Here is a 25,089-nt window from a genome sequence, read left to right as displayed (position 1 = left end):
ATGCTGTAAGTGTACAATAGCAATTCAGCAGTTAAGTTCTCAAATAGTATGCAAGGAATAAAATTAAGAGGTAACTTAGCTGTAAGTCCAAGGATGCAAACAGGATATTTCAGGGGATGTAATCCTTGTAGAAAATAGTACAGAGTAATCCAAGCAAACAGTCCTTTGTGAAAGCAGTTGGTTTGAGAAAAACAATGCAGCTCAGAGACTGTGTGTAAGCTGTTACTCCTGCTAATGAAAATAACTAAGCACCTGTTTGCTGACAGGTGGAGCCTTAAGTAACATGAAAGTGAGAGAACCATGTGATGAGAAGTGAGAGAAGTAAAACATGAAATGGAATCCTGACATAAGCCCCCCTTCAAGGAAGCCGATCCTCGGCTTGATGCCTGGGTCTATGTGGATAGCGTCTATGGAAGCGGGAGAGCAACCGAGGGGCATTGATGTGGGTGTGCAGTTCCCAACTGTCGTCATCTGGCGAGAAACCCTTCCACCTCACAAGGTATTGCAACTGACCATTGTAGTATCTAGAGTCCAATAGGTCTTGGACCTCAAATATGTCAACATCCAAGGTCACCGGATCAGGGGGAAGAATAGTTTTAGTCGTTGAGGTAGAAGAAGCCGGTTTCAGGAGCGAGACATGGAAGGTGGGGTGAATAGGTAATGATGATGGAAGATCAAGAGTAACTGCATTGGCATTAACAATATTGCTTACTGTAAAGGGTCCGATAAATAAGCCAGCTAATTTTTTACTGGGAACAGGTATTTTGATATTTTTGGTTGAAAGCCAGACTTTATCTCCTACTGCATAGACAGGAGAAGGTCTTCTACGGAGATCATAGTACTTCTTTTGTATAGCTTGTGCGTTCTGGATGTTTAGACGCAAGGAATGAAAATTCTCCGCTATCTTTTGTAGAAGGTCATCAACCGGTTGAGAAGTTGGGGCAATTGAGTCATGGATGAAGAAGTTAGGGTGGAAAGCGTAATTCGCAAAGAATGGAGACAAATTGGTTGAACTGTTTTTACTATTATTATATGCAAATTCTGCCATGTATAGGTACCGGGCCCACTCTGTTTGTTGGTATGAGCAGTAACAGCGGATGTACTGTTCAAGCCATTGGTTTAACCTTTCAGTTTGACCATTGGTCTGCGGATGGAAGGCTGTACTAAGTCGATGATCAATCTGTAGATGTTGGGCGAGGGATTTCCAGAATTTTGAAGTAAATTGAGCTCCTCTGTCGGTTGTTATGATGTTCGGGATCCCATGGAAGCGTACAACCGAATTCAGGAAAAGTTTAGCAGTCTCCGTGGATGTGGGTACCTTGTGATACGGAATGAATAAAGCCATCTTTGTGAGAATATCTGTAACAACAAGAATAGTATTAAATCCAGAACTTAAAGGAAGTTCAACAATAAAGTCCATACCTATATGAGCCCAAGGTCTTTCAGGGATATCCATAGGTATTAGGTGACCATAAGGTTTATTTCTATCCTTTTTAGAAGTGATACAGATATCACAGTGTTGTATATAATTATGGACGGAATCAGACATGTTTGGCCACCAATAAAGTCTTGATAAGAGATCTAATGTCCTTTTGATACCAGGGTGTCCAAGCAAAGGAGGATCATGATGTTGTTTAATCAAGTCATTCCTGAGAGATTCTGGGATATATAGCTTGGAGTCGTGATAATAGAAATCAGCATTTTGAGTCAGATGTAGATGGGATCTCTGATTATCTGACTGTAGAGCAGTAAGGAGTTGAGTTTTAAATGTAGGCATCAGGCCCAAGAATTTGTCTGCAGGTATGATGGAAGTAACTTCTTGAGAATTTGGTGGTCTGGGATCTCTCCTGGAGAGAGAGTCAGCCTTCCCATTTTTAGATCCAGGTCTGTATACTATAAGATAGTTAAACCTGCTAAAGTACAGGCTCCATCTTACTTGTCTACTGGACAGAGTTTTATTTTTCTGCAGGAATTCCAGGTTGCGATGATCTGTATAGATTATGATAGGTTGTACTGTGCCCTCTAGAAGATGTCTCCATGTATCGAAAGCACGTTTAATTGCGAGAAGTTCTTTTTCTCCGATGGAGTAGTTAATCTCGGCTGGAGAGAGTAGCTTAGAATAGAAAGCTACTGGATGAAGTGGTTGTGTAAGACTTTTCCTTTGGGAGAGAATAGCGCCAAAATCAAAATCTGAAGAGTCGACCTCGAGGACGAATTGGAGGGAAGGATCTGGAAATTGTAGTATAGGTGCAGTAGTGAATGAGGTCTTCAGGTTGCGAAAGGCCTCATCGGCATCTTTATCCCAACGGAATGGCACACAGGTGCTGGTGAGTCTAGAAAGAGGTTTTATCTTTTGGGAGAAGTTCCTAATAAATTTGCGGTAATAATTACTGAAACCTAGAAAGCGTTGTAATTCTTTTCTGTTAGTGGGTTGTGGCCAGTTTCTCACGGCTTCTACCTTATTTTCTTGCATTTGAATGCCATTGGGTCCTATACTGTAACCCAGGAAATCAATTTCAGTAACGTGGAAAAGACACTTCTCAAGTTTAGCGTAAAGTCTATGCACTTGCAGTCTTGACAAGACCCAGCTAACATGCTTCACGTGATCTTCTAAAGTTTTGGAATAAATAAGGATGTCGTCCAGGTATACCACAACGCAGAAGGTCATGGAAAACATCATTCACGAAAAACTGAAATGTGGCCGGAGCATTAGTAAGCCCGAAGGGCATTACAAGATATTCAAAGAGACCATATCTCGTACGGAATGCGGTCAACCACTCATCACCCTCTCTTAATCTCCTATCAATCTGCATAACCAATCTCATAAATGCTTCCAAAGAGTCTGGGATATCTATATGAGCAAGTTCATCTTTCACCTGATCAGACAGACCTAATCTAAATTGACTTTTAAGAGCAACTGCATTCCATTGGGAATCTATAGCTTGTTGTTTAAATTCAGTAATATAGGTCTCGACTGGTCGGTTGCCTTGTTTTAACTTCCTCAGTTTATCATCCGCTGTATGTTGGAGGTTGGAATCTGAATATAACTCATCCATAACAGCAAGGAAGGACTATAAAGAGGACAGAAGAGGGCTGTTTGACTCAAAGTATCTGCCCAAATGCGGGGTTCCCCACGTAGATAAGTAATCATGCTCAACACCTTGGTCCTGTCATTAGGATATGTCTCAGGTTTCAGACTAAATGTTAGTACACAAGCATTTATGAATTGACGATACTGACGTCTGTCACCATGGAAAAAATCTGGCGGAGCAATGATTGGCTCAGTAACAGGATGTGCAGGAACAGGTTTGCTAGAAACTGAATCTTGAATAACCTTCCTAAGGGTCTCATTCTCTACTTTTAAATCCCTGAGACCCTGGTTAAGTTCATCCACTTGTTTAGAAAGGTTATAAACAATTGTTGGGAGATCTGCTGGTTCCATTGTAAGGCTTAGTTATTATGTAAAGTCTATTTCAACTATGTAAGTGGAACGCAACTGCAGATCAATTATTGTTTTGTATCACCAGGGTTTTTGGGCTATTTAGGTGAGCATAGACCAGTAAACCTGTGGTGAATTAATATTAAGTTAAAAGGTTCAATGCTGTTAGTACTATCACAACATGAATCCTTCTAAGCACAATATTTCCAATACTGTTAGACTGGCACAGTATGGAAAAAATAATGAAAAAATTATAGAAGAAAAATATGCTTCTAATTTAAAGAACTTGAGAGAACAAAAATAATTTTTTAAGCTTACATTAAATAAACATGTAATGCAGGAGACAGTTGGTTAATCCTTGTAAGAAGTAAGCTTGGTTTGCAAGAGATATACTTTTAACAAGTCACAGAGAATGCTTCAGTTGTCTTGTAGCTGCAACTTTGTAACTGTGTTTATTGAGAGCAACTGCTGCAGAGTAAGAGAGGAATTTGGCAAGATGCCCAGACTTGCAGTTGCAAATCCAAGTAACAGTTTTTATTTTGAAATAGTTAAATCCTCTTCAGTTCAAGCTTGAAACTTAAAGCTCAAAGTCTTGTTCTTAAAGCAGCATATATATTATGAAGTGAGAAAGGAGACATTGATTCCCCAGTATGAAATAGTGTGCAGAGTTATTTAGAAAACTGCAGTGCCTGTCAGCTCCAGTTAAATTAAGAGTGATGCTGTAAGTGTACAATAGCAATTCAGCAGTTAAGTTCTCAAATAGTATGCAAGGAATAAAATTAAGAGGTAACTTAGCTGTAAGTCCAAGGATGCAAACAGGATATTTCAGGGGATGTAATCCTTGTAGAAAATAGTACAGAGTAATCCAAGCAAACAGTCCTTTGTGAAAGCAGTTGGTTTGAGAAAAACAATGCAGCTCAGAGACTGTGTGTAAGCTGTTACTCCTGCTAATGAAAATAACTAAGCACCTGTTTGCTGACAGGTGGAGCCTTAAGTAACATGAAAGTGAGAGAACCATGTGATGAGAAGTGAGAGAAGTAAAACATGAAATGGAATCCTGACACCCTGCTAGCGGCTGCGAATCTGCAGGGGGCGGCATTGTACAAGCAGTTCACCAGAACTGCTTGTGCAATGTTAAATGCTGACAGTGTATGCTGTTGGCATTCAGCGATGTCTATTGGACATGATACGCTAAAGCGTATCATGTCAGACAGACATTGATAAATCGACCCCTCAATGTCAAGAAACATCCTTCTTTGCTTTTCAGTCAACAAAATCTTCATCAGTTAGCGCCTCATCATGAGAGACAAGCAATTCTGCCACATATGCAGGTTAAACTTCTAATTCTCGCCATTTTAACTACATGTTTAATGACTTCTTCAAGTAGATTCTCAAAACCTCCAAATTTGTTCATGACATTGGAAATTTGCTTCTTCTAAACACCTTTTAATGTGGTTTCCTTAACTTCCTGCCATGCACCTCTTATAGTTTTGATACCATCCAAAATTGTGAAGCCTTTCTAAAATTCCTTAAATTGTTTTGTGTAGCCTCTGCTAATGTGCCACTGCCTAAGACATGTATTACCAAAACGGAAGCTGAGGTAGTATGATTTAAAGGCTGCAATTACATGTTGGTTGTAAAAGGGTTGTGTGACTGACCTGTAATTACTTTATAACTGTAACAGTGTCTTATACTACTGACAAGAATATAAAGGTCCTAGTAGTCGTTTAATGGGGTTTAGATGGAAATTCTCTTTTAAACATAGTTTGTTTTGGTTGCTTTGTGCAAATTCACTTCAAGAAACATGATACCCAAATGTTAAACCATTTGAAAGTGATGCACCATAGATGTAAAAAGCTGACTGGGAAATATCACCTGAACATCTCTATGTAAAAAAGGAAAATATGGGGGGAACTTCCGGGCAGCGGCCATCTTTGGTCGCAATATTTTGAGCTTCTGCAGTTTGTGAGAAATCTTTCTTAAAACACAAGATACTTGGAGCCATCTACTATTCAGACTTCTAGATTCTATACTATAAGAGATTCCTGCAATGATTGAGCCTTCTAGAGGAGGCTTGCTTGTGATGCAGTTTTTGGAATAAAATGCATTTAGGATTATACACAATGGAGGAAGCCTATATAACCCTACGAGATCTTTTGAAGGCACAAGAGCTGAAAATTTTGGAAAGACTAGACCGGCTTCAATCTCTCATGGAGACTACGACTAGGGAGAGAGCCGTACCTGACATGCCGAAGATTGAAGACGCTGATGCTTTAGAGCTGCTACAGCCCGGATTACTGGCGGTCGGGCGGCCTCGCAGTATGGATGAGTCTTTCTGCCCGATGCCGACTACTCATCTGGTTGCTTATTTCGATCTCGCCATCTCTGACTGGGGGGATGCGGCCAGTCATCTGGAGGGGGGTGGCGAGTTGGCCCTGTGTGGTGGAACCACTTCTGTGATATGCCGATACCTGGCTGCGGGACTGCCAAGTTTGCATGTCTTTTTGGATCAGCATAAGACACTGGTAGTGCCACGAGGCTTGAGACTCATGACAGAGACACTGATGGATGAATTCATGGATCTTGCTTCACTGTCAGACCTAGCCATTGAGGTGGCTTACATACTGCGGTCCTTTTTTGGGACAATGATATTGCTTGTCTCTACCCAGAGAATGAGAAACTATGGACGAGTTAGGGGGCCTCAGGACCCTGGCATTTAAGTTAAAGCAGGCGTGGGATTAGGAGGCATAAAAGCAGGTGTTGGCTGATATTTTAAGTTTAGAAATGGATGCCAGATCTTCAGGTCCGGTACAGTATTCTGACTCTGAACTTCGCTCCTTTCGAGATTTGTAACTTGGGCCCTCTCATGAAAATTATTATGTTTGAGGTGGAGGCCCTGACTAATGTATCTAATATTGCTGGACTCTTGTGCTCATCCACAGTTTAGTTCCCTTATTTTTTTGCTTGATATTTCATGTTTATTGTGTATGTCCTTTTTGAAAGTATTTACATATCTGCACTTCTGGACTTATGCACCCCTGGTAAGAAGGGCTCATTTACCCAGGGTTAGAAGTATATACGTTTTCTTACCTCAAGATGTGAGTACTAACTGTAAGCAGTTGAGATGGGTGGTATCGCTATGTTATAGGTTATACTTATACTTAGTTTGATTAATTGAGAGCCATCTTATATTTTTATTGTGTAGGAACATCATACCCTAACACCATTTTGTTAAGAATTAGATACAGTACCTTATGTTGTACACAGCATGACAACTTTATATTAGGTGTTTCCTTAGGATTTTATAGATATATAAATAGGGGTATGGATTCCTAGGATTAGGTTATCAACACTGTTCCTATCGGTTCAGTTATTGTACTTTTTTTTTAAATATGTGAGTTTGCCAAATAGGGGAATAGGGTACCTTTCTCACTTGTACATCTAGTCCACTGACCATGAGATATCTCTCAGCTAGTAAGCCTACCTCATTGGTATATACTATGTGACATAAAGGCATACTATACAGGGCAATTGTAATTGCTAGTAACATGCCTATACAATATACTGGCTTATGTCTGAGATGTTATATACAGCACGTTTAGAATTAATGGTCGTGTGGTACCTATAGTTTTTTTGCCTACACATATAGAAGTTAGTAATATTGGAATATGCATATCTGTTCTGATATTATTGCCCACATACATACTCTGACAAAACCTACTAGAGTCATAGTTCAGCCTTCCATTATAGTCACCGCCTCCCTAAAATAATGTAGCTAACAGGAGGTAAAATTATTAAGGCTTTAGAGGCCTAAGTAAGGGCTGACATCTACATATGAGACTTATCTAACTTAATATAGTTGCTTCTCCTTATCATTACTTCTTACAATATATATATATATATATATATATATATATATATATATATATATATATATCATGAATAATACTCAAAATTTATGTTGTACTAAACAATATATAGAGGCCCAAAAGAGGCCTATATATTTTTTATTATGTAATTTTATTTGAAATGGGTCCAAGAGTGGCCCTGTTAATACTTCCCCAAATCTTTACCCCTTGTTTATACTTAAAACCCATGGTCCAAGAGTGGCCACAAATTCTTAGTTGGGGTATGCCTAACTCCTACCTGTTTGTGTGTTCTAGGGGGCTATTTGATTTTAAAGAGTATCCTGCCATAGCATTGGGTCCAAGAGTGGCCCTATTAACATTTCTCCCAATCTTCACCCCTCACCTATATCTAACATCCGTGGTCCAAGAGTGGCCACTAACTCTTAGCCAGGGTGTACTTTATTTCTAATTTTTCTTTGTTCTTATTTATTTGGGGAACTCTTTGATATAATACTATAAAGAAAAAGAGGTTTATTTTGTAGTTTGCACCTTCAATTCTTGTTTTTTGTTATTGAGTCATAAATGGCATTGCATTCTGCAATATTAATGTGTTAGTCCTGGAATGCCTTTAATATATAGATTTAGGCATGGACTAATGGTTGTAATATAGTCTATAGATTAGACCTATTGCTAAATAGTGAGCAGGTCTAAGAGTGTCCAGTGTGAAATCTATGGATAGACCTACATAGATATGATGTTTGGATTTGTAATTTGATATGCTAACATGTATGTAAATGTCTATGGCCTTTTTGTTTAGATATGTATTGTGTACTGTGCAAATTAGATGTCATTTATGTTTGTAAACCTCAATAACAATTACTTTAAAAAAAAAAAAATATTGTACCTCAAAATTTCCTAAGTATCCACACCCCATAGTAAAGGGATTTTATGCAGCCAACCTGGCATGTGCAGGCAAAATCAAGTTATTTTGTTCAAGGACGTTTACTATGATATCTCATGAAATTTCAGTGAAGTCTTATGAGATCACAGCAATGCAAATCATGAGCTCAGCCCCGCTGATGCTTATTGGATGTGTTTTTTGTGAGCTGAAGACATTTTGAGGTAAAATATCTTCCTTTTTTACATAGAGATGCTCAGGTGATATTTTCTTATCATCTTTTTACAATTATGATGCATCACTTTCAAGGGATTTAGAATATGGGTATTATGTCCCTTTAAGCATAAAAATAGTGCTTTAAATTAGGGGATTTAAATACAGTTGTATATAACTTAAAAAAAAAATTCTGAGTATGCCTGTGCTTGACATAAATTGAGTTTAATAACTTAGGAGCCGATTTATTAAGGGGCGTATGGCCCTGAATACATCTGTTTCTGCGCGAGTCTTCAGGCTCACTGGAAACAGGAGTTAAGAAGCAGCGGTCTTAAGACCGCTGCTCCTTAACTCGTCCGCCTCCTCTGAGGCTGCGGACAGCAATCCGTCCGATCCTATACAATTGGGTTGATTGACACCCCCTGCTAGCGGCTGATTGGCGAATCTGCAGGGGGCGGCATTGCACAAGCAGTTCACCAGAACTGCTTTTGCAATGTTATATGCCGACAGCGTATGCTGTCGGCATTTAGCGATGCAGGGCGGACATTATTCTCTATAGCGAATCATGTCCGCCCGGGGTATAATAAATCTACCCCTATATATTTATTACTGCATGTCTCTAGGTGGATGATCACAAAAAGTTTCTATCAAATTCACCATTAAAGTCCATGGGATTTTTGTAGATAAATCAATTGATTAATTTTTGTAAAGGACAAACAATTAAAGCTAGAAGGAGCGCTGAGAAAACCTCAAATAGGAATCTCTGCTAAGTAGAGTCAAAGAGGATTTTGAGGAATTATACTTTAAAAATGTACATATTTATTGTAACAAAAAAAATTTAAATTTAAAAACAAAGATAATAGGCATTGGTCGATTTCAAACCTCTAAATTACATCTGTTTACAAGAAATATATCCGGTTACATAAGTTAAATCACAAAATGTTAAATCACAAAAGTGTACTCGTGAGAAAAATGAAAAAATGTGAAATTCAAAAATACTCCAAAATACTCAAATATGAAAAAATAAAAATAAAATTATGCTGGGTGCAATTGCTCCAAAAATGTGTCTATTCTTTAGGAAAAAGAGAGTGGAAAAATCAAAAATATAAAAAAATAGGTGTACACCTTTAAAGTCTTAAGGTCAAATTCCTTGTGGGTGGTATTTGTGAAAAAAATGTGAAATTTGTGAAATTTGTATATACGTTGTGAAAAGTTAGTTATGAGTAGTTTCCTGTGTTGGAATCCAAAAATCTTCTAGATAATGGTATGTGTCCAAATATATCCTTTTTTGGGGTGCTGTTGGTAATGATTGACTCCTAATGTTCCTAATGTTCCATTATGTCTTCATTATCCTGAATAAAAATAAAAATATATAGTGCAATAAAGCTACTACAAGTGGCTAAAAATGGTAATATACTCACCAGATAGGGACCTGAGCCGTTATACCAGTGTAAGTCTACGCGCTTCAATCCTACTGGATCTTTCTCAAGACTGGTATGGCTCTGTATACTTCCTTGTCTTAAATAGGCTATTTTGTCCCAAAAGATAACCGCCAAAACAATTTGCGCCAAAATTGTGCTATTTCCATTGGTCCGTTTGGACCCGGAATTTGTATCCCTTAATAGTAGTGTGCTGATCCGGATGTTCTTATTCACCGGATTTGTGCTACTGACTTCCTGTACTTCTTATTTGTTGTTCGCTGTTGAAACCCATAATTCGCCATGAACAGGGATAACTTGGAGGAAGCATTAATAGCACTATTACGAGCAAACTCTGCCCAATGTAATAGTTCAAACCAATTATTGGGACGATCTGAGACATAGCAACGGAGGAACTATTCCAGAGCTTGATTAGACCGTTCCGTAGCCCCTTTGGATTGAGGGTGATATGCCGAGGAGAAGGAAAGCTGGATCTCCATTTGAGCACAAAAGCAACGCCAAAATCTGGAGACAAACTGGCTACCCCGGTCCGACAATATCTCCTTGGGTAACCCATTTAAATGGAAGACCTCCCGGGCAAAAATTGAAGCAAGCTCTTGAGCGGTAGGCAACTTCTTCAAGGGAATGCAATGTGACATTTTAGAAAAACGGTCAACCACCATAAGGATAACAGTATTGCCATTGGAAACAGGGAGCTCGACAATGAAGTCCATGGAAAGATGTGTCCAATGACGCTCACTATTAGCAATAGGTTGAAGAAGAACCACAGGAAGACGCTGAGGAGTCTTATTCTGTGCACAAACTGAGCAGGAGGCAACATACGCAGCAACATCAGAACGAAGAGCTGGCCACCAGAATTATCGAGTGACAGACCAAATAATTTGGTTCTTGCCTGGGTGACCTGCGGCTTTAGGATAGTGGTAAGTGTGCAAAAGTTTAGTTCGAAGATTCTCAGGAACAAAACACTTACCACTAGGTTTCTCAGGAGGTGCATTGGTTTGTGCAGCCAGGATCTCCTCCCCAAGGGAGAAGTCAAATTACTACATATGGTAGCCAAAATATGGTCAGGAGGTATAACTGGAGTAGGTACAGACTCCTCCTTGAACAGAGGCGAAAATTGTCTAGAGAGGGCATCAGCCCTAACATTCTTACTACCAGGCTGGTAGGAGACCACATAATTAAACTGAGACAAAAATAGCGCCCATCTGGCCTGTCGGGGCAACAAACGTTTTGCTTCAGATAGATAAGTTAAATTCTTGTGGTCAGTACGAATGAGCACTGGCACGCTAGTACCCTTGAGAAGATGCCACCAACCGGTGATCCATCCTGGAAATTACGGCAGGTAAAGGTGGATTATTAGCACCATTAGGATTCATGGCCCTTGCGTAATGTCAGGGTGCCAGGAATCAGACTGAGAAGAGAAGTGCAAAAATAATCACACCTATATTAATAGCAAAAAATAATAAAAAGTCCAGAAGTCAAATAACAAGCCAGGAATTAAAATCAGAGCTGGTAGTCAGACGAATCGAGTCAGGAGCCAAAGCGAATAGTCAGACAAGCTGAGTCAGGAGCCAAAGTGAGTAGTCAGACGAGCCGGAATCAGGAACAAGGAGAACAGCAGAGTTAGGAACAAGCCAGAGATCAGGAACCATGAGGGACGTCAGACAGCCAGGTAATACACAGGAGCTCTCGCAAACAGGTCTGAGACAACGCAAGGGCAAAGCATACTGAACAGAGGATCTTTAAATAATAAGTGATTATATCACAATTCTGAGACTGCATCCTGTCTCACACGGATGATGTACACCAGTCTGGCCATAAAAGGAAGTGCAGAAAATGAGCAGCATTACACAGTATGCACCAAGTCAGCAAGAGAGGTGAGTAAAATGGCTGCCAGCAGCACATGGCAAACACAGCAGGGAAAAAATCCCTGACAATTTTGGACTAGACTGTCCCTTTAAAGTTACATTATGACTGGTTTGATCATCAGTTCACACCAGTAGAAGTTTTTCCTTGTGAGCATAAAGGTTATCAATTTTCCTTATAACTATAGTGTTCACTAGTGTATTATTTTTTTAACTTATCACTTTTTCCTTAGCATTAACAATTGTAATGTTTGGTCATAAAAGGAAGTGCAGAAAATGAGCAGCATCACACAGTATGCACCAAGTCAGCAAGAGAGGTGAGTAAAATGGATGCCAGCAGCACATGGCAAACACAGCAGGGAAAAAACCCTGACAGTACCCTCCCCTCAATGACAAACGACAAAAGGCTTATTGGGGAAATGGGTATGGAAGGCACAGAGGAAGGCGGGAGCATGAACATCAGGGGAGGGAATCCATGAACGCTCCTCCGGACCGTAGCCCCTCTAGTGAACCAAATACTGTACGCGGCCCCTGGACATACGAGAGTCAATAATGCTGCTGACCTCATACTCCTCATGGTTGTCAACAAAGATAGGATGGGGACGAGGCAACACAGTGGTAAACTGATTACAAACCAATGGTTTCAAGAGGGAGACATGAAAAACATTGGAGATGCGCATTGCAGGAGGAAGGTCAAGAGTGTAGGCCACAGGATTGACCCGTCGGAGTACTCGAAAAGGACCAACATAATGGGGAGCCAGTTTATTGGAAGGCACACGAAGGTTCAAGTTGCAGGAGGATAGCCAAACTCTCTCACCAACCTGGTAGGAAAGCGCAGGCAGATGCCTACGATCAGCCTGGAACTTTTGGCGCTGCATAGAACGATGAAGACAATCCTGAATCTGCACCCACGTGGAACAGAGTTGTCGGAGATGCTCCTCCAAAGCCGGAATACCCTGAGACATGAATGAATCGAGCAACAAGGATGGTTGAAACCCATAATTCGCCATGAACAGGGATAACTTGGAGGAAGCATTAATAGCACTATTACGAGCAAACTCTGCCCAATGTAATAGTTCAAACCAAGTATTGGGACGATCTGAGACATAGCAACGGAGGAACTATTCCAGAGCTTGATTAGACCGTTCCGCAGCCCCTTTGGATTGAGGGTGATATGCAGAGGAGAAGGAAAGCTGGATCTCCATTTGAGCACAAAAGCAACGCCAAAATCTGGAGACAAACTGGCTACCCCGGTCCGACACTATCTCCTTGGGTAACCAATTTAAATGGAAGACCTCCCAGGCAAAAATTGAAGCAAGCTCCTGAGCGGTAGGCAACTTCTTCAAGGGAATGCAATGTGACATTTTAGAAAAACGGTCAACCACCATAAGGATAACAGTATTGCCATTGGAAACAGGGAGCTCGACAATGAAGTCCATGGAAAGATGTGTCCAATGACGCTCACTATTAGCAATAGGTTGAAGAAGAACCACAGGAAGACGCTGAGGAGTCTTATTCTGTGCACAAACTGAGCAGGAGGCAACATACGCAGCAACATCAGAACGAAGAGCTGGCCACCAGAATTATCGAGTGACAGACCAAATAATTTGGTTCTTGCCTGGGTGACCTGCGGCTTTAGGATAGTGGTAAGTGTGCAAAAGTTTAGTTCGAAGATTCTCAGGAACAAAACACTTACCACTAGGTTTCTCAGGAGGTGCATTGGTTTGTGCAGCCAGGATCTCCTCCCCAAGGGAGAAGTAAAATTACTACATATGGTAGCCAAAATATGGTCAGGAGGTATAACTGGAGTAGGTACAGACTCCTCCTTGAACAGAGGCGAAAATTGTCGAGAGAGGGCATCAGCCCTAACATTCTTACTACCAGGCTGGTAGGAGACCACATAATTAAACTGAGACAAAAATAGCGCCCATCTGGCCTGTCGGGGCAACAAACATTTTGCTTCAGATAGATAAGTTAAATTCTTGTGGTCAGTATGAATGAGCACTGGCACGCTAGTACCCTTGAGAAGATGCCACCAACCGGTGATCCATCCTGGAAATTACGGCAGGTAAAGGTGGATTATTAGCACCATCAGGATTCATGGCCCTTGCGTAATGTCAGGGTGCCAGGAATCAGACTGAAAAGAGAAGTGCAAAAATAATCACACCTATATTAATAGCAAAAAATAATAAAAAGTCCAGAAGTCAAATAACAAGCCAGGAATTAAAACCAGAGCTGGTAGTCAGACGAACCGAGTCAGGAGCCAAAGCGAATAGTCAGACAAGCTGAGTCAGGAGCCAAAGCGAGTAGTCAGACGAGCCGGAATCAGGAACAAGGAGAACAGCAGAGTTAGGAACAAGCCAGAGATCAGGAACCATGAGGGACGTCAGACAGCCAGGTAATACACAGGAGCTCTCACAAACAGGTCTGAGACAACGCAAGGGCAAAGCATACTGAACAGAGGATCTTTAAATAATAAGTGATTACATCACAATTCTGAGACTGCATCCTGTCTCACACGGATGATGTACACCAGTCTGGCCATAAAAGGAAGTGCAGAAAATGAGCAGCATCACACAGTATGCACCAAGTCAGCAAGAGAGGTGAGTAAAATGGCTGCCAGCAGCACATGGCAAACACAGCAGGGAAAAAATCCCTGACAATTTTGGACTAGACTGTCCCTTTAAAGTTACATTATGACTGGTTTGATCATCAGTTCACACCAGTAGAAGTTTTTCCTTGTGAGCATAAAGGTTATCAATTTTCCTTATAACTATAGTGTTCACTAGTGTATTATTTTTTTAACTTATCACTTTTTCCTTAGCATTAACAATTGTAATGTTTGGTGGGCAAATCTAGGTTAAGGCCTTTCTTTGTCTAGAGTACATACCTTGGTAATTTCTACCTTGTTGGTTGATCACAATCCCTTATAAAAGAAAAAATATTTATTTATTTATATTATTTTTACAGAAAACCACAATTAAAGCCCATGGAGATCTCTGTAGATAAATCATTAGAAGTTTTTATAAATTATTGTGATCAACCCCTTGGTTTTTCTGGCAAAAGCTTTACGATGCCATTGTAATTGGCAAAAAAAATTAATAATAAACATTTTGAAAATAATTTTATCAGAATACAGAGAAATGCTAGGCTCAAAAAGGTTTAAAAGTTTGGAAAGTTCTCACAAATGATGCACAATTGGGTACAGTGCAATACATGAATTACTATACCAGAATTCAGATTTTTGGCTCAATAAAAAGGCTAGGGGATTGATTACGAGTGGAGCACTAACAGTTATGCTCAAGCGAAAAGGGGTTTATTGCGAGTGTTTGCGTGCGTCAGGTTTTTTCCTCATATTACAAGTTAAAAGTAAATGCAATTGAAGTTAACGCTTGTTAGGGAGCGATCTCAGAGCACTGGTTAACTGTTTTGCAAATAACATTGATAACGCAATCTTTTAAATAGATATTACTCTATATATATACTGTGTATATATACAGGGAGTGCAGAATTATTAGGCAAGTTGTATTTTTGAGGATTAATTTTATTATTGAACAACAACCATGTTCTCAATGAACCCAAAAAACTCATTAATATCAAAGCTGAATAGTTTTGGAAGTAGTTTTTAGTTTGTTTTTAGTTATAGCTATTTTAGGGGGATATCTGTGTGTGCAGGTGACTATTACTGTGCATAATTATTAGGCAACTTAACAAAAAACAAATATATACCCATTTCAATTATTTATTTTTACCAGTGAAACCAATATAACATCTCAACATTCACAAATATACATTTCTGACATTCAAAAACAAAACAAAAACAAATCAGTGACCAATATAGCCACCTTTCTTTGCAAGGACACTCAAAAGCCTGCCATCCATGGATTCTGTCAGTGTTTGATCTGTTCACCATCAACATTGCGTGCAGCAGCAACCACAGCCTCCCAGACACTGTTCAGAGAGGTGTACTGTTTTCCCTCCTTGTAAATCTCACATTTGATGATGGACCACAGGTTCTCAATGGGGTTCAGATCAGGTGAACAAGGAGGCCATGTCATTAGATTTTCTTCTTTTATACCCTTTCTTGCCAGCCACGCTGTGGAGTACTTGGACGCATGTGATGGAGCATTGTCCTGCATGAAAATCATGTCTTTCTTGAAGGATGCAGACTTCTTCCTGTACCACTGCTTGAAGAAGGTGTCTTCCAGAAACTGGCAGTAGAACTGGGAGTTGAGCTTGACTCCATCCTCAACCCGAAAAGGCCCCACAAGCTCATCTTTGATGATACCAGCCCAAACCATTACTCCACCTCCACCTTGCTGGCGTCTGAGTCGGACTGGAGCTCTCTGCCCTTTACCAATCCAGCCACAGGCCCATCCATCTGGCCCATCAAGACTCACTCTCATTTCATCAGTCCATAAAACCTTAGAAAAATCAGTCTTGAGATATTTCTTGGCCCAGTCTTGACGTTTCAGCTTGTGTGTCTTGTTCAGTGGTGGTCGTCTTTCAGCCTTTCTTACCTTGGCCATGTCTCTGAGTATTGCACACCTTGTGCTTTTGGGCACTCCAGTGATGTTGCAGCTCTGAAATATGGCCAAACTGGTGGCAAGTGTCATCTTGGCAGCTGCACGCTTGACTTTTCTCAGTTCATAGGCAGTTATTTTGCGCCTTGGTTTTTACACACGCTTCTTGCGACCCTGTTGACTATTTTGAATGAAACGCTTGATTGTTCGATGATCACGCTTCAGAAGCTTTGCAATTTTAAGAGTGCTGCATCCCTCTGCAAGATATCTCACTATTTTTGACTTTTCTGAGCCTGTCAAGTCCTTCTTTTGCCCATTTTGCCAAAGGAAAGGAAGTTGCCTAATAATTATGCACACCTGATATAGGGTGTTGATGTAATTAGACCACACCCCTTCTCATTACAGAGATGCACATCACCTAATATGCTTAATTGGTAGTAGGCTTTCGAGCCTATACAGCTTGGAGTAAGACAACATGCATAAAGAGGATGATGTGGTCATTTGCCTAATAATTCTGCACTCCCTGTATATATAAACCTATATATAATCATATTGATATTGTAAGTTCAGCTTTTTTCGTTCTCTGGGTTAGCGTGCGAGAGAAAACAGTATAGGTATTGGAATACTAGAATACAGAGAAATACAGCGCACAAAAAAGTTAAATGTTTGAAAAAGTCTCAGAATTGTTGCATTTCTAAATGCTGTTCTTATGAAAGGTTAAAAGTTCAGAAACTTCTCATAAATGCATATTACTGTACCAGATAAATGCTGTGCTCATAAATGTTGAAGTTTAGAAAATAATGTTTCTCACTGCCAGTAGCGGAACTACTCAACAGAGGGCTTAATTTATAGAAGGGAAATTACGTCCCTTCTTAAAACTCCCCTTTTAATTCTTTTAATGACTACTCAACAGAGGGCTCTGGTGCAAATTGTGTTTTGGGCCATAATATGCATGCTGATCTGCATAATGATTTTCAGTATAAATAGATAGACATACAGATAGATACTATAGCTAGATAAATAGATACAGTAGATAGATAGATAGATAGATAGATAGATGATAGATAGATAGATAGACCTGCAACCTGTTCTAATAAAAATCTCCCCTGCTTTAGGATTGTACACATTCTGTACTGACCTGGGTATAGACTGGCTGCTATGCCCAACCCCCCCCCCCCCCTCCACCCCCCCCCCCCCCACACACACACACACACACAGCAACTGGGCCCTGGTGCCCCTGCACTTGTGCTGCACCAATTTTAGTTCTGTCCCTGCTCACTGCTTAATCTTTTGTACAGGTGAATTTCTCAAAGGCTGCACAGAAAAAGCTCACAAACAGGTGTATCTCTGAAATGTTAGTCAGAAAGAGCTCAAACAGCACAGACAAATCTAACAAATGATTAATTTGTTTGCACAGGTGTATCTCACAAAACTACACAGAAATGGCTAATTGATACAGGTGAATCTCAAACACGTAGCACAGAAAAAGCTCACAAATGGTTAATTTTTTTGTATAGGTGTTTCTCACAAACACATTAAAGGTGCTTACAAATGGTTAATTTTGGTACAGGGGTATTTCACAAATGCTGCACAGAAGAACATATGCTGTGTTCTCATGAAATAGCAATGTCTTCCCCATACATAGTAATCTTTGTTTGCAGAGTGGTATTCACTTAAGAAAACAATGTGCATATAAACAAATATACAACAGTAAATAGCGCAATGTATATGTATTCATGTCCTACAGAACTCAACAATGTTAACTAGCTATGATGAAGCGCATGTGCCCATGCGCGAAACGCGTCAGATTGGAGTCTACCTAGTGTCTCCTGTGGAAGCCTGTTTCTCAATAAACTCTTGTTATTCACTGTATGACTCAGCGCTTCTCTTTCCTCGTTCTATAGCTATAGCTATATGCTGATGAAGCAGTGCATCTCCATACATATAACAGAATTAAAAGCTAGTCGTGAACTAGACATATATCTGGCTTTACAAAACTGGTTCTTCATTTTCCTAAAGCTGCCAACCCGTTTAGCTAGGATTGACATTTTTAATGGAAGGTAAATGTTATCATTGATCGATCATCTAATTAGTTGTGAGGAACTAGTCTGTACCATTCAACTCCTCTATAGAGGGGTTGAAATAAAGTTTCTTGAAAGCTTGACACTTTGCATTGATTTAGACATGTCTTTACATGTTGATTTATTATGCCATTTTACATGTAAATCATTAATACATAGGATTAAACAACAAAGCATTTTTTGTGTGTGTCATAAAGCTAGAGTTATAGGATCTAGGCACAGAGTACTGAATAAATATTACTTTTCTCTTTGGGACTAACACATTTTTTTCCTGCCTGCCTTGATTAGAATGCAACACTAAGCCTGACCATTACGCGCCAATTATAAAATCCTCATAGGAATTCTAGGATCACTTCTAATTAACATGTCTTTTTCAGATTCTTAAGGGAATAACTAACAACATTTCCTCAATCTCTTAAGACAAAGTGAACAAACACAACTATTTATTTTAGAATTTTACAAACATTTCTTTAGAAATGTATTCTTCATGTTCTCTTTATGCAAGAAAGTGTCTAGGACAGATGGATCTCATTATAGGCACTTTGGTTGATAGGTACTAGGGGAGGTTGAGTTAAAAAATAATGTTATTAAGATAAAGTGTGATATTTATATTGTTATTATTGTAAAAAAATGAAGAAAATGAAAACACTTTACATAGCTGGGCTATATTAAGCTATATCAACTCCACAATATCATATTTTAGTAAGAGGTCAAAGAAGGTTAAGTAACCACATTCATGAAGGATCCTTTATACAAATTCTCCTATTAGAAGAATATAAGAGAAGCTGCAGTGTCATAAACTGTTGAAAGAGATTCCCAGCTGTAAGTATATCAGTACCTGGTGGTCACATAATAAGCATACAAGAGGGACTTGATACATGCAAGCAGTAAATGCGCATAACTATGCTCTTGCAACATGTGTGCATTATAACAACGTGAAAACAGGCTGCTTCTTGTGAAACAAACTACTGAGGGAAAATGATTTCCTGATATAGAAAACAAGTTTTCAGTACTTGAAATTGGCAAGATTATTAGTGTATGTTTTTATATACATCTGTTTAGCAATATTTACATAATCAGCACTTATTTGTAATCTCTTTTAAGCAACAGCACAAATATGTTTTGCTTAACCCTTTGAGTGCTAAGCACTTTCCCACCTGGGTGCTAAGGTGATTGAAGGTTTTTTTTTTTATTATTTTTTTTTTTTTTAACTTTTATATATTTTTTTTCAGATTCCCAAGGATTACCTTTCCAATGGTGGGTCTTGGGGGTCTGTATCTGCTTAGATGCCTGAGATACAGGCATCTAAGCAGCATGCCCCCTTTCCCTATACTTTGTACTGTTACTTCTTAATAAAGTTGCGCGGTGACATCATCACGTCATTGCGCGTGACGTCACCATGCAAAACGTGAAGCCCCGGCAATGCCTGTCACTTCATATGCACGATCGCCGGGGTAGGAGCGGGTGGGAGCCCCCAGATCTCCCTCAATGTGGGAGAGTGCTAGCGACGGCTCTGAACCGTCGTTAGCACCAGAGTGGGAAACTCTGTGACTGCTCAGAGCCGTCGTTAGCACGGGGTTAAAAAGACATTAAACCCAATTTTTTTTTCTTTCCTGATTCAGATAAAGAATACAATTTTAAACAACTTTCTAATTTACTTCTGTTATCTAATTTGCTTCATTCTCTTGATATTCCTTTCTGAAAAGCATATCTAGATATGCTCAGTAGCTTCTGATTGGTGGCTGCACATATTTGCCTCCTGTGATTGGCTGACCCATGTGCATTGCTATTTCTTTAACAAAGGCTATATAAAGAGTGAAGCAAATTAGATAATAGAAGTAAACTGGAATGTTGTTTAAAATTGTATTCTCTGTCTGATTCATGAAAGAAATTTTTTGGGTTTAATGTCCCTTTAAGTACTGCTCTCTCTGTAAAGGATGAAACTGCAAACAAGTAGAGTTAACAGACTAACGTGATTGCACTTGGGCGAATGCGTTACTTTCCACTTGTATGACCCCCCATCTAGGCATTTTAAAACATAATAAGAAAAAACACAGACACAGGAATGGGTGAAAAAAGGCTGCAGTCCGCATTTATTAATTTAAATTAAATGAAGTTAAACTTTTAAAACAACTATACTTCACTTAAAGGTGCTTGCCCCAATCCACATCACGTGCCTTCCACTGGCGCTCTGCCAGGCACACCCCCAGCCATAACCTTTCCCCATACATGAGGAGGTACCCGCAATAATTATTTAAACTTTAAGGCTAGCACCCCGAAGCAGCTGCGACAACCACTTAAAATAGGGAGGGAGGGCCGCTTCATTCCAACAGGTCTTCTCCCCGGGTTCAGAAAAATGAAAGTGAGCAACGGCTCGCTAGGCCACGCCCCTTCACCTAGAGTGAGGTCATTAGGCCCCTCCTCGAATAGGCATTCATCCGGGGCTGTATATATGCACACAAATTAATGTGTCCGTGATATTCTGATATTGTTTGTGTGTTACTTGTAATCTAGCCCCATATTATTTATTGACAAACCATATTTACTTATTGCAATAAAAGGAATGTAACCTTAAATTAAAAGGTAACAACTAGAAAATATGTGTAAAATAAATTAAATTATATCATATTAATGTGAACAATGCTTGAATCAATTTTTTTAAATATTTCATATTAGTGTGATAATATTAACGTGAACAGTGCTTAAAGAGACATCTACGCCTTAGTAATCTTAAAGTCTTGCCTTAAGATGCAAATAGCCTACTGTACCCCTTTCTATATCATGCTGCCGAGACGGTAAAAAAGGTTATTTTAAAAAATATATAATTTCTGGCCACTTTGTAATGGCAGCCAAACTCTGGCCACTGATGACATCGCAATCTGAGCTGCATATGCCAACCAATAACAAAAGCCTCACTAGTTGGATTGAGCAGACTGTCAATGTTCAGCTTGGATCGTGATCTTATCAGTGGGCGGGGTTTAGCTGCCATTTCAAAGTGTCCAGAAATTATATTCTTTTTAAAATTATTTTTTTACTGTTCCTACTGAATGATATAGCAAGGGGTGCAGGAAGCTATATGCAGCTTAATCTAAGTTAAGACTTTAAAGGGACACTGAATCCAAAAGTGTTTCTTTCATGGTTCAGATAGAGCATGCAATTTTAAGCAACTTTCTAATTTACTCCTATTATCAAATTTTCTTTGTTCTCTTACTATCTTTATTTGAAAAATAAGACATCTAAGCTTCTTTTTTGGTTCAGAACTCTGGACAGCACTTGTTTATTGGTGGATGCATTTATCCACCAATCAGCAAGAACAACCCAGGTTGTTCACCAAAAATGGGCCGGCATCTAAACTTACATTCTTGCATTTCAAATAAAAATACCAAGAGAATGAAGAACATTTGATAATAGGAGTAAATTAGAAAGTTGCTTAAAATTTCATGCTCTATCTGAATCTCAAAAGAAAAAAATTTGGTTCAGTGTCCCTTAAAGATGACTAAGCTGTAGACTGTTCCTTTAAATTATGTTACATAATGTGACTCTATTTAATTACTTATCAATGCTTATTATTTTTATCCCATTAAAATTATATTATTTAATCAATAAACTAAAAAATAATTAGTAATGTTAAATATATTATCATGTTTATCTTAAAGGGGCATGAAACGCAAAAAAATTATTTGATAATTCGGATGGAGAATATCATTTTAAAAAACTTTCTAATTTACTTCTATTATCTAATTTGTTTCATTTTCTTGGTATACTTTGTTGAAGGAGCAGCAATGCACTACTGGTTTCTAACTGAACACATCAGTGAGCCAATGAAAATCGGTATATATATGCAGCAACCAATCAGCAGGTTCTTTGCTGCTCCTGAGCTCACCTAGATAAAGCTTTCAGCAAAGGATAACAACAGAAGGGAGCAAATTATATAATAGAAATACATTGGAAAGTTGTTTAAATTGTATTCACTATCTGAATCATGAAAGAAAATGTTTGGGTTTCATTTCCCTTTAATATAAACTACATTAAAAATAATAAAAATAATAATAATAAACATGTCAAACAGTGAATAAATATACAGAATTCTAATTTATTTTTAAATACAAATACCCATGCCACATATTAATAGAACAAAAACTGCCCAAATTTACGAAAACACTGCAAAATCTATATTATCATTGAGACCCGCAAGGTTTCAGAGATCGAAGTCTCCAAATCCAGGTCTCTATCTGCCTCAATATTCAAAATCTTTTTTTTTGCAACCTTATTAACTTTTTTTTATATATATTTTTATTGAGGTTTAAAGTAGACTAAACAAGCAGGATACGCAAAAAAAAAAATACGATTATGAGAAGGTACACACAAGTACACATAGTAATGGGTAAGCACTGCTTAAGAACAGTTAACAGAAGGTAGACAAAATACTCGGGTATTTCAAGACCAATACAATATCACAATATAACACAGTAACCCAGATATGAAGCAAACCTCTTTTTGTATTTAATCTGGTAAATAAATACCCTTCTTGAAATATAATAATATAAGAAATGTTATAAAACAAAATATAAAACCTCAGTTTTTTTCTATTAACGCCAGGGGCGTATTTATGCATAGGCCAACAAGGCCGGTGCCTAGGGTGACAGATTTGGGGGGGCGGCAGTGGCACTGATATGTTGGCAAATTGCAACTTGGCATTTTTTGTTTGTTTGTAAAAATAAATAAAAAATCCGTATTTTTTTTGTTGTTGTTGCTTTTGCCGAGGTCACGTGAAATTTTTCACCTTCCGCTGTCTTCCTGTCTGCTCTGCTCACACAGTACTTGATGCACATGGATGGAGGGAGCCACACACGTGCGCACGTGATCTCCCTCCTAGAGTCCCAGCATTGGAATTTGGAGGAAAGCGGCTTAGTGGTGACCGTTAGTGTGAGTCTGAAGACAGACGCTAGCAGACGGAGGAGTCCCTGTCAGACAGTACACGGAGGGACACGGACTAGACTGTCAGTCAGTGGCGAGAGTGGGATAGAGCGTCATCGGAGCCAAGCCTAAATGAGACACTGAATTGGAGAGGAGGGGGTGACCCGGTTAGCAGTACAAGCTTTTTTTTTGCTCTGGCTCTGAGTCTGCCTCTCTTCCATAGTTTTATTTTGAAATTGAATTTGATCATTGATGGCTATTGGGCTGGCTGCTAAAATAAATGAATCATGCTACTAAGGCAAGCGCAAGCAAAGCTTTCCAGTTTCCATATAATTTAGGAGTCACTGTCTAGACTGGTTGAAATTTTGAATTGTATGAATTTGTAGAGCATTTTTTTTATATGTAGTAACGTTAGGTAGGTAGTAGGGACCGTCACCGGTACTATAAATCATTATCTGACTGTCCTCCTTTTTTTATTTATTTGCCAATGCCAACTTGAACTGTTAAGAGGAGCAGGAGCTGATTGTTTGTGTGTGACTGTGCAGTGCACAAATGGCACCTTTAATGTATTTACATTTTACACAAATATTAGCCTCTTGCACTGTCTTGCTTGGTAATATTTTACAAAGCTTAGCTAGTTTATTACTTTCATTTTTTTTCAACAACAACAACAACAATATTAATGGTATGGCATAAATGAATAATATAGGAAACGAAGCCCCCTTGCTGCTTTATGATCTATCATCTGTTGAGCCCTGGCTGTGGAAAATCTAATTTGAAAATGCTGCCGCAAAAATAAAATAAAAAAAAAGAAGTCACATTACTCCCTAACCAAAGAAATGATATGGCCAAAAATGACCTAAATCCAAGGGGGGTTGGGGGTTAAGCAGGATTCTGAGTGCCTAGGGCAGCACAAAACCTAAATACACCCCTGATTAATGCTTATAGGTATATAAACCCTAAAAATATAATATTACAAGTAATAATGGTGTCTCCCCTCAGGATAAACTAGGGCAGCTAATAGGCCCTTGGTATAATAATAGTCTAAGAGGGGAACTGCGGGGGGAATGAGACCCAAATATAAACTTATATTGATTAAACTAACCATATAGCTCGCTAATAATACTACATAGGGTTGGACTCTAGATATATTATGAAATACACATTTTAGGGCTCATTTCCATTGAGCCGTAATTTACTGAAGTTGCTGACAGCTAAAAATAATTTACCCAGTGCCTGCAGTCGCTGTTTTTGTGTAGGTGAAAGTTAACATTGTGTTAACGATTCTATCCAACGTCGGATTTCTCTAAAATCGCACCATAATAAGTTTATTGCTATTGTAACCCAACCTTACACTATAAATGTAATGTCTGTTATTGCCTCTAGAGAGAAACAAAATAAATATAGATCAAATTCATTAAAAAAATTTAATGAAATGAAAAAAAAAATATTTAATGAAAAACTTTTTTTGGCTCTATTACATTTTGTAATTTATTGATATATGTAATATCTGGTGAAATGCTTGGAAATGATAAATATAGACAGCATATTCTATAGCAAATCATGTCCGCTCAACATTTGATAAATCAAGCCCATAGAGGCCCATTTATCAAGCTCTGTATGGAGCTTGAGGGCCCGTGTTTCTGGCGAGCCTGCAGGCTCACCAGAAACAGCAGTTATGAAGCAGCGGTCTAAAGACCGCTGCTCCATAACCCTGTCTGCTTGCTCTGAGCAGGCGGACAGAGATCGCCACAATTCAACCCGATCGAGTACGATCAGGTTGATTGACACCCCCATGCTGGCGGCCGATTGGCTGCGAATCTGCAGGGGGCGGCGTTGCACCAGCAGCTCACAAGAGCTGCTGGT

The sequence above is a fragment of the Bombina bombina genome, chromosome 4, assembly GCF_027579735.1.
Source record: "Bombina bombina isolate aBomBom1 chromosome 4, aBomBom1.pri, whole genome shotgun sequence".
In the NCBI taxonomy this organism is placed as follows: Eukaryota; Metazoa; Chordata; class Amphibia; order Anura; family Bombinatoridae; genus Bombina; species Bombina bombina.
The sequence above is the reverse complement of the archived record's forward strand: the minus strand, read 5'-3'. Positions refer to the sequence as shown.